This window comes from Castor canadensis, chromosome 11 (genome assembly GCF_047511655.1).
Source record: "Castor canadensis chromosome 11, mCasCan1.hap1v2, whole genome shotgun sequence".
Lineage (NCBI taxonomy): Eukaryota > Metazoa > Chordata > Mammalia > Rodentia > Castoridae > Castor > Castor canadensis.
This window is the reverse complement of record NC_133396.1, coordinates 10,831,200-10,847,846: the sequence shown is the minus strand read 5'-3', so window position 1 is coordinate 10,847,846 and position 16,647 is coordinate 10,831,200. Positions and strand designations below refer to the sequence as shown.

The 16,647-nt window shown below is 36.5% G+C and overlaps 1 protein-coding gene across 3 annotated transcripts in view; it reads left to right on the top strand.

Annotated features, from left to right (window-relative positions):
* The window catches only part of Kcnj16 (potassium inwardly rectifying channel subfamily J member 16), a 208,702-nt gene that overhangs the window by 36,320 nt on the left and 155,735 nt on the right, over window positions 1–16,647 (top strand). For 2 of the 3 annotated variants that reach the window (XM_074045249.1, XM_074045251.1), the window contains exon 1: window positions 12,718–12,784. The exons of the other annotated variant lie outside the window; for it this stretch is intronic. The gene's annotated coding sequence lies outside the window, so the exon portion shown is untranslated. Of the gene's footprint in view, window positions 1–12,717; window positions 12,785–16,647 lie in introns of those variants that run through there. 3 annotated transcript variants of the gene reach the window in all.

Here is a 16,647-nt window from a genome sequence, read left to right as displayed (position 1 = left end):
TCCTATATCATACATAGTGTTCTATAGTGAATTGTTATGGTAATAGTCTAAGATTTTACTTCTCTCAAAATGATTTTGAGATGGCATGAATATAGAAAACCATGAATCATTCCTCTAAACAAACTAACAAACAGTTACAAGTCTACTCTTAAGTTGAATGAAAATAGTTTTATGAATAAGTGTCCCTAAGGCATCTGTCAGGCATGGGCTCTAGTTAGAGAAGGAGGCAGACAGAAATGATGTATTCAAAGTGGACGCTTTCCTGCTCTATCTTTTAATTGTCCAGTTCTAATCTTCAGCCTCCCAAGAGATTTTTTAAAAAGTCCACTTATTGGAAGAAGTCTAGAAACATGTACATTATTAAAATTTTGGATAATCTTTTACTTGAAGTGTTCTTAAATTTTCAGTAAATTAACCTTCAGAATTGCAGGCTTATCTTTAAGTTTTACAACATTTTACATCTAAAGCTTTGCCACTTACATACTACATATTACATCATTCAAGCCTCAAAACTGAAAAGATGGGTAAATCAGCTATGATCATCTACTTTTTACAAATGGAAACATTAGTCTTCAGGATCTTGTGGGCTTCCCATCTCCAAGGTTACTATTTATAAAATGGTGAACTATGTGCTATACTTTTACCATATTTGCAGCATAGCTTGCTCCAGTGTTTATAACTTTAGAAGTTTTAAGTAAAAATTTTAAAAATTTCACATCATCTTCTACCCCTATACCACAGAGAAAGGGAACTTTCTTTGACTAGTTGGTAATCAAGTTCATTACCTGGAACTAATCAGAAAAAGAAAGAAAGAAAGAAAGAAAAAACTAGCAAATTGTTACCCTCTTTAACTGAACTGATTTAAGACATAACAAGGGAAATGGAAAATACTGGACTATCCTGACAGATAACTCTGCTTGCCAAACTAAAGGCAGATCAGAATCTAAGAGGCTTAGTCTCAAACTCCTGGAAAATAAGAGAATGATTCCAACTGGAAATTTTTAAAAAAATGACTTTCAAAAGTAGGACACTACAGATCAGTGATATAGTACAAATACAAAAGTTAATAAGGAGACTAATTAATCAGACTGAAGGTACGCTTTCCAACATACCCTTTAAAAAAAAGTGCCTGTGTTGATGACCACTGTTAGTCAGTGGTATAGCAATCTTATATTCCTTGAACAATTTCAAATGGTCTCTTTCAGTTTACCATAATTAAAATCCACTGAAATCCATGGGGTTACAGTATAAACACGGATATATAAACATGCATGCATTAAATGTCTTCACCAGTGACCAAAATGTTAAATCGATTTTATGAGAAGTTGGTTTTCCAGCCACTGAGTGGCTGTAAATGTTAAGTGTTTTTACAGGTTGTTGCCTTCCCAGCTGCTGAGTTGCTTTAAATGCTCTCTCTCTCTCTCTTTCTCTCTCTCTCTCTCACTTGCTTTCTCTCTTTCCCCTCCACACACACATACATTCTTGCTTTTCCAGCTGTTAAGCCTCACCGTACATTTTTATGAAGTTTTTCCTTTTTCTTTTACTTGCTAAATCTATTTATATTTTACTCACAAAAGCAAGTGCAAAATTGTCTTGGCACCATCTAACTTTTATTTTTATTGAATTTTTTAAACTACAAATAAAAATTCCATCCCTGTTTCAGTGCTTTCCAGAAAGTAGGGGCCCTAGTTATAATGAATCCAAGATGAACATTACGAGTTCATCTCAGAATTTAGATACCACAAAAGCACTCTGCTTGTGGTGTGCTCAGTGGAAACACTGTTCTTGTGGTATTTCCATTGGAAATATTGTACTTGTGGTATTTTTCAATGGAAAAACTATTACTGTGACATTACTAAATACTGCAGGAAACACTGGCTGGGATCTTGTAACAAATGCCAAGGATAGAGGGGCCATGCTGAGTGAGAGTTAAAGTAAAGTAGCAATGAATGGAAGCTCAAAAAGGGTAGTATTGACGAAGATGGCATTTTATTTGACAATCCCAAATTAAATCCCAGTTACATTATATATGAGGCAAAGAAAAATTCTTTTGTAATTAGGGGAAGTTTCATGAAAACCCAAAGACAAAGTCCATGTGAGAAATAAAATTAACACATGAACACAAGAATGGAAATTAATTAAAAGTGAAGTCACGAGTCATTGGGGTGTGATGTATGATGCATATTACAGTCCTATCCTGGTGTCTGTTCCCACAACTCTATTATAATGAGTGTTCATGGCAAAAGATGCCATGTAAATTGTAGATGTGCAAAGAAAAAGACACAAGGGAGATTTTTGGATTTTCCCAATTAAATGTGAGACAGGACTGTGCTGAAGTAACCCAGTTTAAGATAATGACCTGGCTCCCTTGGCTTTGCTAGGGCTGACTCAGACTCAGCTATCCCCAGCAACCATCTCTGCTTCTGTTGGATATACTTCTCACTAATGCTTGGCTGCTTTTCTCATTTGAATTTCTGCTAAGATGGTCCTCCTTCCTCCAATATTACTTCATTTGCCTAAATTCCTTCTGGGCTTTAAGTCAAGGTCAAAACTCCAGTCATCCATTGAAACTTTTCTGAATTCTCCAGGCTTCATGGACCAACCATATTTAAATACTGTAATATAGAGATGTTTCTCTATATGTTAGCATTTAATGTCGTCCTTGTAATCTGTGCCTTACCAGTGGTATTGATCAATGGTAGGCACTATGCTTCCTATTTCTCTGTGATCTATACCCTTAAGTATAGCTGCAAACATTGAATATGTGCTTATTGTTAGTTGTGTCACTGAAGTAAAGCAAACATGATATCTCAAATTTTTCTAATTATTTTAGCTATTAGTTCTCACTGATATAACAAGTAAAAATCCTCAAATCACAGAGCCTGAAATAATAATAATGACTTATTTCTTATTCAATCACATTCCTGTATGGGCATTTATGGTGGAGTGACTCTTGTCTAAGTGGTAACTTGCAAACTCAGGATTTTTCACCTTGTGGCTTTAATACATGGCTCCCAGGATTTCTTAGAGGGTGATCTTTACTTGAAACATCTGGAAAGGGAAAAAAAAGTGGAAGAATGTGAATACAAGTTGTCTATAAAATTGACCTGGACAGCTTGTGGCATCTATAACTCCCACCCTGTTTTACTTGTCAAAATAGAGTTATTGGCTGAATTATGTCCCTCAAGTTTGAAATCCTAACTTGTAGTATCTCAGGATGTGACCAGTTTTGGAGGTAGGGTCTTTAAAGAGGTAATTATATTGGGTAGGTGGAGTGGTTCAAGTGGTAGAGCACCTACTTAGCAAGCATGAGGCCCTGAGTTCAAACCTCTGTACTACCCCCTTAAAAAAAGAGGTAATTACATTAAAATGAGGTCATTAGTGTGGGACCTAATCCAATATAATTGGTGTCTGAATAGGAAGAGGAAACTCTACATTAGAATACAGAGGGAAGACCAAGTGACTATAAAGGGAGAAGACTGCCATGTACACATCAAGAGAGAGGTCTTAGAAGAAACAAACAAACCCTGTGATGCATTGATCTCCTAAATTTTGGAATCCAGAATCATAGAAAATAAATTTCTGTTAAGTTACCCTTAACAAATTAATATGTATGGACACACCTATTTGCAAGGGAGGCTGGAAAATATAGCCTGATTGTGTGGGGAGGAACTAGAGAAAAGGTGAGATCAAAAAGAATTAACCTAGAAGGTAACACACATGCACAGGAAATTAATGTGAGTCAACTCCCTGTATAGCTCTCCTTATCTCAACCAGGAACAATTGTTCTTTCCTATTATTGCTTATACTCTCTCTTCAACAAAATTAGAGATAAGGGCAAAATAGTTTCTGCTGGGTATTGAGGGAGTCGGGGCGGGGGTGGGGGAGAGGGAGGGGGCAGAGTGGGTGGTAAGGGAGGGGTTGGGGGAAGGGGGGAGAAATGACCCAAGCCTTGTATGCACATATGAATAATAAAACAACTTAAAAAAAAGATAATAAAAAAAGAAAATTTTGCTGAACACAAAGCGGTTTCTGCCACAACCCTGCAAAGATAAATAAATTAATAAAATGAATCTAAACAATGAGAGTGAAAATAAATAGACCCTACCACACTGGTTTTGTGGGAGGATTAGCCAGTTCATTCATGAAAAACACCTAGAATAGTACTTATATTATTACTTAACCGCTTTGTGACTTAGTTTACTCTACAAAATGAAGAGAATAATATGTGCCTTTAAACCTGAGGTGTATATGTAAAGCTTGTAGGCAGTGCACTTGGGACTGGGGATGTGGGCTCATAAAACATCATTTGCTCATTGACATTGATGAGGCATTAATATAGATCACATCTGTATAGACTGCTTCTTCCTTTAATGTAGATTGCCTTCACCTTTATTTAGACTAATTAAACATAATAGAGATGAGTGTTTGAATAGTAGATTGAAGTGAGCACAGATCACGTATTTAGTGTTTTCAGGTCCTGTGATTAGTTATGATCCTACCAAATAATTTAAATTAGGATGTATGAATCAGTGCACTATGAATAAATGAATAAAACTGTCTTATCTATAATTAGCAGCCTTTGCGATTTTAAGCTAAACGATATGATGATGCTTAAAATATATAACTGTTTCTAGTGAGCAGGTGCAAGAAGAACTACAATTCTCTTTACTACACCTTCTTCAAAATCACCTTTTACTTTAGTTTTAAGCTGCTTTAACATCTAGCTATCTGCCCTATCCATCCATCTATCTGTAATCTATCTATCATCTATCCATCTACCTGCCTAATAGTGACAGGGAGACTCAGGAAAGAGAAATTCAGTCTGTCTACACACATATATTCATATCCATATGTACATTTGTATTTGTGTGTATATACATATATACATGTGTGTATGTGAAGGGACTCTATTGTTACATCAAATTCACACTGTAGGAAAAATTATAATATAGTTAGCGATGGACCACAATTAATTTTAAGCTTATAATAGATGGATGAAAGTGGAAAAATGATCAGAAATAATATTCATAGGACTTATCACAGTAAAAACAATCATGTAAAAAAGTTTTCTTTCTTTGTAATGCGAACTTGTAACAATGTGTGTGTTTTCTCTTTTCACAAATCTCTTGCCTAATCCTATTTCATGCACCATTGTCTTATGTTTAGTCATTTTTATTCCTTGTAAACTATATGATCTATGGAGACAGAGGCCTTAGCATATTAAGTTTTGTATAGCACTATATCTAAAACATGACAAGGCTTCCAAAAGCACACGATTCATTGCGATTATTTTTTATTATTGTTGTACTGGGAGTACAATTGTGACATTTACAAAATTTCTTACAACTTATCATAGTAGAATTCATCCCTTCCATTGTTCTCCTTCACCCCTCCCTCTATTCCTAGAATAGTTTCAATAAGTCTCATTTTTATATTTACATACATATATACAGAATATTCCCACCACATTCACCTTCCTAATTGATTAATTAATTAAACTTTAAGATGTATGTGAAAAGAAAGAAGCATGTTTGAGTGAGCATCTCATTTTCAAAGCAAACTGGCGTGGAAGGCACACTAATATAACCTGCATTGGGAAAAATGAAGGCTATAAATTGATCTCCCTGAGTTCATACAGATAATTATTGTGGTGACTTATTATCACTTTTGCATGAGGGATTAGAATGGAGGTTTGAAGATGATGTTCTATTAAATGTAGGTACCTCATTCCAAATTTCCATCAACATCTGAATCTCAGTATGATAGCAGTCTGATTTCAATGGGTAAATGGTCTTCATTTACTTTCCCAGTGGGAGGAGCAGGGGAAAAGGAATGGAATGGTGAATATGGTGCTAATACTGTGTGTACATGCATGTAAATAGAAAAATGAGACCTGTTGAAACTATTCCAGGAATGAGGGGAAGGGTGATAAAGGAGAAGGTGGAGGGGGTGAATTCAAGTATGATATATTTGATATATTGTAAAGAACTTTTGTAAATGCCAATGTACTCCCACCCAGCACAATAATTTTTAAAAGGGGACAATCATAAAAAAACGAAAAATAGAAAAAAATAAAGATCAGAGCAGTTTAGAATAAAAAAATAAAATGAACGGTCATATTAGTTTCAATTTGTACATTTCCTAACTCATTTATATGCTCTTAAGTGTATTCCAACAGTTTGTAATATTCTCTACCATATTTTATTATGTCCAGAGTTTGGACATATCTAGTCATATCCAGTTGCAATATAGTAATCAGAATTATTGTGATCATTTTTTTTGAGACCAGGTCTTGGTATGTAGCCCAGGTTAGCCTCAAACTCTTGATTCCCCTGCCTCAGCTTCTTGAGAGCTGGATTTACATAGTATACCACTGTATCTGGCTTCCTAATTTGTCCTTTAGTTGCAGATCTCTGTGTAATGGGTATCCAAGTTTGACATTTCACATGTTCATTCAGCAAGTACTTCCTCTGACTCACAATGTGACAGGCACTGTGGGTGGCAAAGAGACATGGTGCCATTAATCAGACAGCTGCAGCCAATGGGAGTAATGCAGAGTCCACCAGAGCTGGAGTTCATAAGAGAAGAAGAGTTACCTTCTTGGATTATATTAGGGAGACCCATTGGAATAGATGACATTGAATCTTGTCTTAAATAATAGTTAAAGTTCTGATTGCCACTAAAGGCTGCATATGTGGATGGGCAGTGCAAAATTATTGGGAAGATGGAATTTAGGACCTTAGGCTCAACTAAATGAGTATGGATTCTACTACCAACATGACTATATGAGGAAAAGGATATATTAGTTAGCTTTTTTGTTGCTGTGACAAAAGAACAATTAAAAAGGTTCATGGTTTGGTCCATGGTTGGCTTGCTCCATTGCTGTGAACTTGGGCTGAAGCAGATTATCATTAGTTGAAGGGTGTGGAAGAGCAGAGTCACCTTATGATGGCTGGAGGAGATCAGAAGGAGCCAGAGACAAGATACCCTTCAAAGGCATGCCCCCAGAGACTTGCTTCTCTAACCAGGCCCCTCCTCCCAATAATACTATCAAATTTGAATCCATCAATGGGTTAATCCAATGATGTAGGTAGAGTCTGTGTGACACAATCACCTTTCAATAATTGGATCCACCAGTTGGGGTCAAGCTTTCATTACCTGAACCTTTTGGGGGACATTTTATATTCAACTCATAATACAGAGAAAGGAGGAGGGTGTTTAAATCTTGATAAAAAAGGGTAGAAAAATCAAGGTAGCACATGAAGACAATTCATTGGTGGAGGTGTATAAATAGGTACATACCGCATTTCAGTTTCCTCAAATGGACGATGCCAATACCGCCAAGTTCAAGCACATTGTCCAGAATAGGCAAATCCATAGAGATAGGAAGTAGATTTGTGGCAGCCAGGGTCTAGGGTGAGGGGGAAATGGAGAGTGACTATTAATGGTATGGGTTTTCTTTTTGTGATGATAATATTCTGGATTTAGGTTGCAATGGTGGTCACACTAAAGCTCACTGAACTGTACATTTTAAAACTGAATTCTATTATACGTGGATTATTCTTCAATTAAAAATGCTAAATGTTTAGAAAGTTATATATTTTCCACTTTAAAAATAGTTCCAACTTAAATTTTCGTGTGCTTAGTTAGGTACTGTTTATTAGTCTTTCTTGGTTTTGCTCTCTGTTTTGATTTAATATTGGGCCAACTTCCAGGATATTTGTCCTCCTCAAATAAGCAATTCTGTTTTGTGTCCTTGTTTTGACAGTGGCTTTGCTCCAGGCACCATTCAGATTTTGTTAATATCTCTATTATGGATAGCAAGAACTCATCTTATCAGGTAAAACACTGCCAACCTGAAGCTCATCTTCACCTGGCTGCAAGCCTAAGCAGAATTAGGAATAAAAATTCTATTAGAGTCCAGGAAAGTAGTTAGGCAGCATTTGAGATGAGTTACAATCTGCTAAGGTTTAATCTAGGATGTGGTGGGAGTAGGAACAGAAAAGGAAGGAGGGAAAGGAAAGAGATGGTGAGTAAGAATGGACAAGAAGTGGTTCCAGATTACATCTGGAATAGTCAGAGAAACCAAAGATAAATCACATTTTAAGTCCCAAGTGGGACAACTTCTCGTCACTTACTCCTTTGGAATTTCTACTGGAAGTTCATATATTATGATATAACATTTTACGCAGTGCCTGGCATATAACAAACATATATTTAAAAATATATGTTTGCTAGGATTTTGTATTTTACATTATTTTTACTTCTTTCCAGGAGACACTTGTTAAGGCAGTTCATTAATCATTATCGGCATTGATGAGAAAATGGAATTAGCACTCTTGCTTTATACATAAGTCTATTGCAGATGAGTGAAATTAAATGACTTTCCCAAGACCTCCACTTTGGACTGTGGTTTTGTACATAAGCAGAACAAATTCTGTTAATTTTAGATGAGAGAGGGAAGATCTCTGAGTATGATAGAATCCAGGGGTGCAAAATAGAAGTACAGTGTAGGGCAGATATTGTGGAAAAGAATTTATAAGAATATGCTTTGTTATGTAAAGCCATTGTGAATTGTCTGGAAGTTTCATCAGGAGGTACAGAGCAGCAGATAATCTATTTAGAAACCAATTTATCTGTAGGGTGAAGATTCTTTAAACACTAGGATGTTGACTTCCACAGAACAGCCTTTATGTAATAGTAGGTACCATAACCCCACTGCTACTCAGACAACAGTGAGTTTTGTCCTAAAACAAGTTTTTCTTTCTGGTAAATACCAATTTCCTGTAATTGTGTGAATTTATCATTTATTTCATAGTAATAAGTAATTTTTTCATGTATTTATGCTATCTCTCCAGCTAGACTATAATCTCTATCAAGGTAGAGTTAGATTTTTTTTATTTTGCTGTGGATATGACTTAATGCACTGCACTCATTCAATCAATTACTTGATTGACTGAATGCCTACATCGCACACATACATGACTCTTCAAAGAGTGCCATGCTGAAATCTATATGGTCAAGTTTGTGCTCCCTGAAGGCAGATTCTGATATGAAATGTAACGGTCAAGAATTTTATTATGGTGCCCCTTTAAGATTAACAGCAGTCAAAGGGGGAGGAGGAAGCAGACTAGGAAAAGGGAGAAGTTAAGTTTCAATGGATGTTCAATAATAGCTTCAATGGGTCCCAGAAGCAGCAATAGATTTAGAAGGGCCCTCTGGAATTCTCTCAGGTTGGGATGTGACAGATATGCTCTTACACTGTCTAACTGATCAAGTACAAAATGTGGGCAGTCTGGGAAGGGTTATGAACTTAAGCGAGGTTGATCTCTAAAAACGAAGCAATCCTTGAATGGGCTGCCAGTTCATGGCCATTTGCTGATAAGCATCCTGAGGTGCTGAAGAGCAACTACTCCTTCTGTGAAAGGGGATATAGACAGTGCAGCATAGTGTCCATCTGTACTGAGTAACTGCACATAAATGACGTGCTTTCTTTAGCTGTACCCCTCTAATCTGGAGAGCCTTACTGAGCCCAAAGGTAAGGGCTTCAGTGCCCATTGGTATATTCATCATTTCTTGGTTGAGTTTGTACTGAATTTATCATGGCAGTTTGAGAAGCTGCTGTTAATAACTACAAAAGAAAAATAAAGGAGAGAACAGTCTTTGGTATTATGTGGGGACACTTTTGGAGTAAGTCCCCAAGACACACACTGACTGAAATGACATCATATTCAAGTGTGTATTTTACTTTCTAAGTGAACTTCAACGACATTTTGGACTGAAAAGAAAATGCCAGACAAAGGATATAGAGAACAAGAGGAGAGTCTGCTAGTTCTCTCTGTTACATTCTTTGGGGAAAATCATCTTGTTTCATAGATGAAACTTGTTTAACTAGAAGAAAAAGTCATGAAGGCAGAAGAGTGACTTGCATACCAAAAGCGAAAGAAGGTTTCCAGGACAGGTTCTAGGCATTTCTCTGTAAATAGATAAAAAGGAATGACCAATATTCAGGCTCAGGAAGCAAACAGCAAGGACAGCACGTCCCAACCCCCCTTGTCTGTTGAAGTCAGCAGATAATACACCTGCTATTGCAGGAGGTCCTCTGCCAAGCAAAGCTGCACAGCTGCAAGATTCTCTGCCTCTGGCTGTCTGTTCTGATCTGTGCCTGTCTTCAGGGATGGAGCAACTCCCAAAGCAAGTTCAACCCGGTTCTTTGGCAGCTGAAGTCTACATGGACACTGCAGGGAGCAGTGGAGAAAAGTGAGTTTGACATGGCTGGAAATATTTAGATCTGGGATGTAAACTGCAAGGAAAATATTTACTGTTTGTTTTAATACCACAGAGGTTTGGATCCCGGGAATCTTCTTCAGAGAAGTACAAAAGGCTCTTGCCAAGGCACCAATTTAACAATTTGGTCAGTGACAAAAGGGCATCCTGTACAACTCGTCTGAATTCAAATAGCATGTGTCCAGTATATTAGCATGTCTAACCCATCTGTTTACAGAACCATTTTCTTTAACTCCTGAATTTTGAACTTGGCTTTTGCATTTGGACAGAATCAAAATACTTTTCCTTTGATAGAAAGCAAGGAAGAAATCAGGTTATCAGAAAGCTAAAGAGGTTCTACCCAAGCATTGGCAATAAATTTATCACAGCTACCTGGTCAAGGGGAGTTATCACATCCTCACAGAAGTCTCCAGGCTACCTAGATGGTAGCCTGGAGAACAGACACTACAGAACACTAAGAACTATCTAACATTGTATGCTTGGTCAATGAGTTTTAACCAGAAATGATTTAAAAAAGACTTTTGCAAGTGTGATTTGAAATATTGCATAGCTTGAGTCCTCTCTTTGTATTTCGTGGGAACCCTCTCACAGGGGTACAACTTGCAGGGCCCTTGCTGATATCCTTGAGGTTTTCTTTTCTTGTTAGTCTGCAGCAGGTGGAAAACAGTAACTGAAAAGGGAAGGTTTAAGAAACCATATCAGTTACATGCACTATAGGTGTAGATAGATTAGGTAGATAGAATGGTAAATAGGTAAGAGAGATAGGCAGATAGATAAGAGTGACAGAGATAGATAGATAGATAGATAGATAGATAGATAGATAGATAGATAGATATAGATATAGATATAGATATAGATATTTCTGAAGGAGAGAGAGAGAGAGAGAGAGAGAGAGAGAGAGAGAGAGAGAAAGAGAGAGAGAGAGAGAGAAAGGAGGAAGGTGTCCCTATTCGGATCCGAGTCTGTGGTAGATCCACAGGGATTCCTTCCTGCCTTCAGGTAGTGCATCAGTCAGAAAAATTTTTAAGCAATTTTCAGCTCTCAAAACACTACCTCTCAAGATCTCAATTCTTATTCCACTATCACATACATTCCCTCCATTGGCATTTTTTTTCCTAAGTAAAACCCCTTCTTCCCTACTGCTAAGTCAATTTCTCCTGTGCAATCATTTTTAGGCATGGGCTGTAAGCAGCTGCTTTTCAATTACTGGTCACAGTTGTATTTCAATTATCTTTTAACAACTGTGAAATGGAATTCATATTCAGAATTTTATAACAGTGAAATATATAAAAAGATTATTCTCATCACTCTGATATAAGAATTTTATGCCCCACATTCTTTTCAGGATCATTTCCAGAAACTCTCTCTCCTTGCTTGACTGTTGCCTCTGTATGTGTGATTGCAATGAAGTTTGATGTCTGCTGATCAAGCTTCATAAATTTAAGGTGCTCTGATTGACCTTTCTGTGATTCAGAAGAGAAAGTTATTGCTTGGCTCCTAAACATTAATCATGTGAAGAAAGGATTTTTAGCTCCCACAGTAATCATTGAGAACAATTTAACATTGAACTTTATCCACTGTTGTCACATTTATATTTAGTTGCACATTAATCATGAGAAGAGTTACTTTGGAAAAATACAAACATGCAAAAATTTGTATTTACTACTAGACTGATTTTCATGACAACCATTAGAGAAATAAAGACTCACTTGATGTATAGCAACTGCTTTATAATACAAAGGGATTTGAAAGATCTATTAGTTTAACTAGAACTCTTCTCATTTTGGAGAAAGGAAACCAAGCTAGAGTGAGAGAGTAATTTTTGTAGTTATCTCTGGTTTAGCTTAGAGATCCCAGAAAACTATTCCATAGTCTTACTAAACTTCTTTTCTTTTGAACAAATGATCATTTGATATCAGATAAAGGAGGGTTCTGGAATGTTGGAAGATCAACTAAGAGAACAATATGTTGTCATTTGTCATGCCAAAATAATTCTCCTATTCTCTTGACTAGACTGAATTTGGATCCGGTTAAGATTTATGCATTAATCATAATACTTTGTAAGCCTCTAAAGTTCAAATCTTTCTGGAAAGCATCCATCTTATGCTTTTCAGGCATTTATATGTAGCATCAACAAACAACTTGGGTCTCTATTTTGATAAAAGTAATAGGAGGGGATGCACAAGGAATTTTTTAAAAGTGCCATTTAATTTCAACTTAATAATGTAATGTTAATTACTTTGAATTAGATTCCTTCTGCTGCTCTGGCAAGTTGCCACAAAATTAGTGGCTTAGAGAATATATATTTTTATCATCTAATAGTTCTGTAGGTTAGAAATCCGAATTGGTTCTTTCTGAGCTAAAATCAAGATATTGCATCCTCCCTTCTGGTGGCTTTATGGGAGAATCCGTTATCTTCTCTTTTCCAGATTCTAGAGGTCACCTCCATTCGTTGGCTTGTATCCTCCCTCCTCCATCTTCAAAGCCAGCAACAGTGAGTCACATCCTGATATTGCATCACTCTGAACTTGTGCTCATGCTTTGCTCTTTCTTGTAACGTATTGAAGTTAAGGGACCCAAAAGTAGCAAATAGAAAGTTATTGCCATACTATCCTCTTGTCCAAGACTACAGACTCAATAGCCACATGAAATATTGTCTGTCATTCTATTTATTGTACTTAATTACCATATGTTTGTGATGGAATGACATGGGCTGGCCTGCTATCATTCCAGCCTTATCTGTTAGCTTCTGTATGAAGTCAAGGCCTACCCCATTTAAAAATTAGTTAGAATGATATTAGTTACTCTATAGCAAATCCTGTAATCTCAGAGCTGTAGCATTTTCATGATTTATTTTCAGCTCACGTAATAGTCTGTGATGGGTACTCCTGATTGCATAGCAAAGGATTGGGTTCCTTCCATATTGTTTGTAATTTTGCAATTTTTTTGTTATTAGTGGGGATTGAACCTAAAGGACTTCCTGCATTCTAGGCAAGTGCTCTCCCTCTTGAACCATGCTCCCAGCCCTTTTGTTTTCATTTTTGGTTTTTGAGACAGGGTCCAACTAACTTTTTGCCTGGGTTGGCATTGAATACAAGATCCTCCTGCCTCTGTCTCAAAGCAGCTGGGATTACAGGCATGGATCACCATGCCCAGCTTAGTTCTACTTTCTTATGGTTTCTCATAATTTTTGTTTTGGGGACAGATGCAAAAACAGATCAAGGATCACTTGTGGGATTTTTATATACTGGACATAACACGTGTGAATGGTGTTTCTGCACACATTCTATTGGCCACATTAAGCCTTACAGCTTAATATATCTAATTGTAAAAGTATCTTACTCTTACATGAGTGACCAGTGAGAAATGCTAATGGATTTGGGGGCATATGTGCAGTCTTTATTGTGCCAAAAGCCACAGAGCTGAGTATATGGGTACACCAAAACTAGCTACGTTATTTTGTATTACTTAGGGCTCTTTGAACACAATTATTGAGTGTTTAACATTAAAAGCACTTCTGACAGTGTGCTATTAATGCACAAATGATCTAAAAATCTTGAAGCATTCAATGTATAACACATAGATCACAGGTCATTTATTAATTCAAGTATAGTATTGAGCGTCTAGCATGTTTTGGACACTGTGTTAGGTGCTAAGCTAATGAAGATCAATAGTATAAATCCTTGACCTCAAAAAGCTCTCAGTATTCCATGGAAGAGAAACATACACATAACTAACTAAAATACAATGTCTTTGATTGAGTAACAGAATTATAAACACCATACAGGAACACAGAAGAGGAACTACGATACCCTAGTCTTACCGAAAGTTAATGGGGACAGTGAACAAATAGTGAACTATTATTAAGAATGCTGTGCTTTTGATATTAATTTATTTGGTTTAAATGGACTATCTCATTAAATAAAGAAGAGTTTGTGATTTAAGGAGCTATCAAAGTGTTGAACATATCGCACTCAAGAAACAAAAGAAAAGGTGTTTAAAAAGTCCATACTTTCTCTAGTTCAATGTTTTGGGGACGATATCTTGAAATCTTAAAATCCAGAGTAATGTTTAAAGTAAGATAATCAGGAAGGCCGTTTTCCCCTCTTTGGTGGTTGTCATTGTTGATGTTGAAGAGTAGCTGGAATGAAGAAGTTAAATGGTAGAAGTTTGTGTTTGAGATGCTGCAAAATGGCACTTGGGCGACCTCCCATGATGCTAGGTCCCTGTTGGGTCTGACGAAGGCAGACATTCATTAAGCCTTTCACCACCAGCGGTTGGAACTCATCCATTTCATGAGAATAGACAACCACAAGTATGTCATTCGTATATCAGTACCAGAAGCTTGAAGCCTGGAATGCACACAGTGTGCTTTGAACCTCATAATTGTTCCTTATAATAATAAATTTTTACTTTTGAACCTGTGAGTTATCAAGGAAAAAGAAACACAAAGCCACTTTGGTTAAAGGATAGACTTAAAATAACAGGAATTATGGAGATGGAAAAATACCACTTTTCTTTGTTGGCCCAAGGATTTATGTTTGGGGAAAAAATGATTCAGAGGTGATGGCCTTTCTTGGACATTAACAAACCATAGAGTCCTTTGTGTCCCTGACAATGGATGATGTGTAAATTCTAATGGGAAGAGACTGTGGCAAAGAAAAGAGGGCTCAGCTCAGGCAGCTCAGTGCTTATAAAGGGAGAAATCTTTTGAATTAGGAAGAAAAAAGGAAAATTTATTATTGAAAGTCATCTAGGTCTTTACTAAAGAGCAAGGACAAATGTGCTTTAAGTGTGACTATTGATATAACAAGATGTATGCATATAAACAACAGGTTTACCCCAGACATTTTATTATACTCAACTTACACTTATCAGATTCTGAATCTTATACAAATAAACTCCAGATGGAAGAAAGAAACATTTAAAAATTAGAAATTCATTGACAAATGAATAAAGAAAAGTAGGCAGTCTTCCAAAGAGTAGAAATTAAAAGGAAAAATGTTTACAGTTGAAATTTCAGTAGGCATTAAAATTTCTTATCTAAATATTATTTTATATTGTAATCTCAGCACTTAGAAGACAGAGACAGGAGGATTGTAAGTTTGAGGCCAGCCTGGGGCTACATAGGGAGATTCTGTCTCAAAAACAAAAAATCTATCTATCGATCAATCTATCATCAATTTATCCATCAGAACAAGCTACAGGTTACAGTGACAGTCGCATTAAATAAGAAATTATTTCTTACCAACACATAAAAATACATAAGAAAATAATAGGTTCTTTGGCTAATGGGATAGCCAGTTTATTAAGTGAACAAATAAATATAAATACTAAATATACTAAATGAAAAATTCAATTATATGACTAATGACAGATTAACACACTGGTGTCCTATTTTATCTATTAAATTATATGAAACATCAAAGGAGAATTTTTAAATCTAGAAAGAGCATTGTAGGATTGATTTTCCTACAAAAATGTTTCAGAAGGCAACTTGGAATTGTGTACACTTATTGATTGAATAAGCTTGGTTGTACAGTGTGAAATTGTGATATAATTGTTTTTCGCTTTCACAATAGCCTGTTAAGGTTGTGTATTATATTTTCTGTCTTTGCCCTGTTCAAACACTGTCCATAAACTTAGTCTCAGGTTATCAGCAGAGCTGGTATTTAAAACTTCCCTCAATTAATTCCTGACTTGGGACTTAGAAACTTTTAGTGGGGAAGGTGACTACTTTCTCATTTTTACCTCCGTCTCCTTTTTCCTTTACCTAATTTCTTTTGTACTCTCTTTGGCAATATTAGGTTAGGTAGGAAAAATAAGCTTTAAAAATTATTTATCAATTGGTTCACTTGTAAGCTTGGGCCAGGCTGATCCCTAAATACCAAACATTCTGCTGTTGTTATTTTATGAGTTCATGAGTTCTTTAGCAAACTGCTCACTTTGTTATTCACTGACTTAGGTCAATGTCCCAACGTAGGTCAAGGCTGTGCATGACATCCATTGATCTCTGGCTTCTGGAGGAAACTTCCTATAGTCTCTTCCTCTCATCATTCAGCCCTTGCAGGAAAACCACGTGCTGGGATCCTTTCCAGATGGCTCAGGGCTCACTGCCCTCTGTAGAGCACACACTGGCTCCTCTTTCTCTTTGAGTTCAGCCAGAGGGATGATTTCCAGCCAACCTCTTCCCTTTAAATTTTGCAGGTGAGAGCCAGCCTCTTTGTTTTCCAAATTCCTCACATATCAAGAGCTAAGTGCCCTCCCTTGGCCTGAAGTTGGTTAAGAAAGCTTAAAGCAGGGGAAAAGAAATGCTGAACAGTGCTGACAACTGTTCCAAAAAATGATTTATCAATA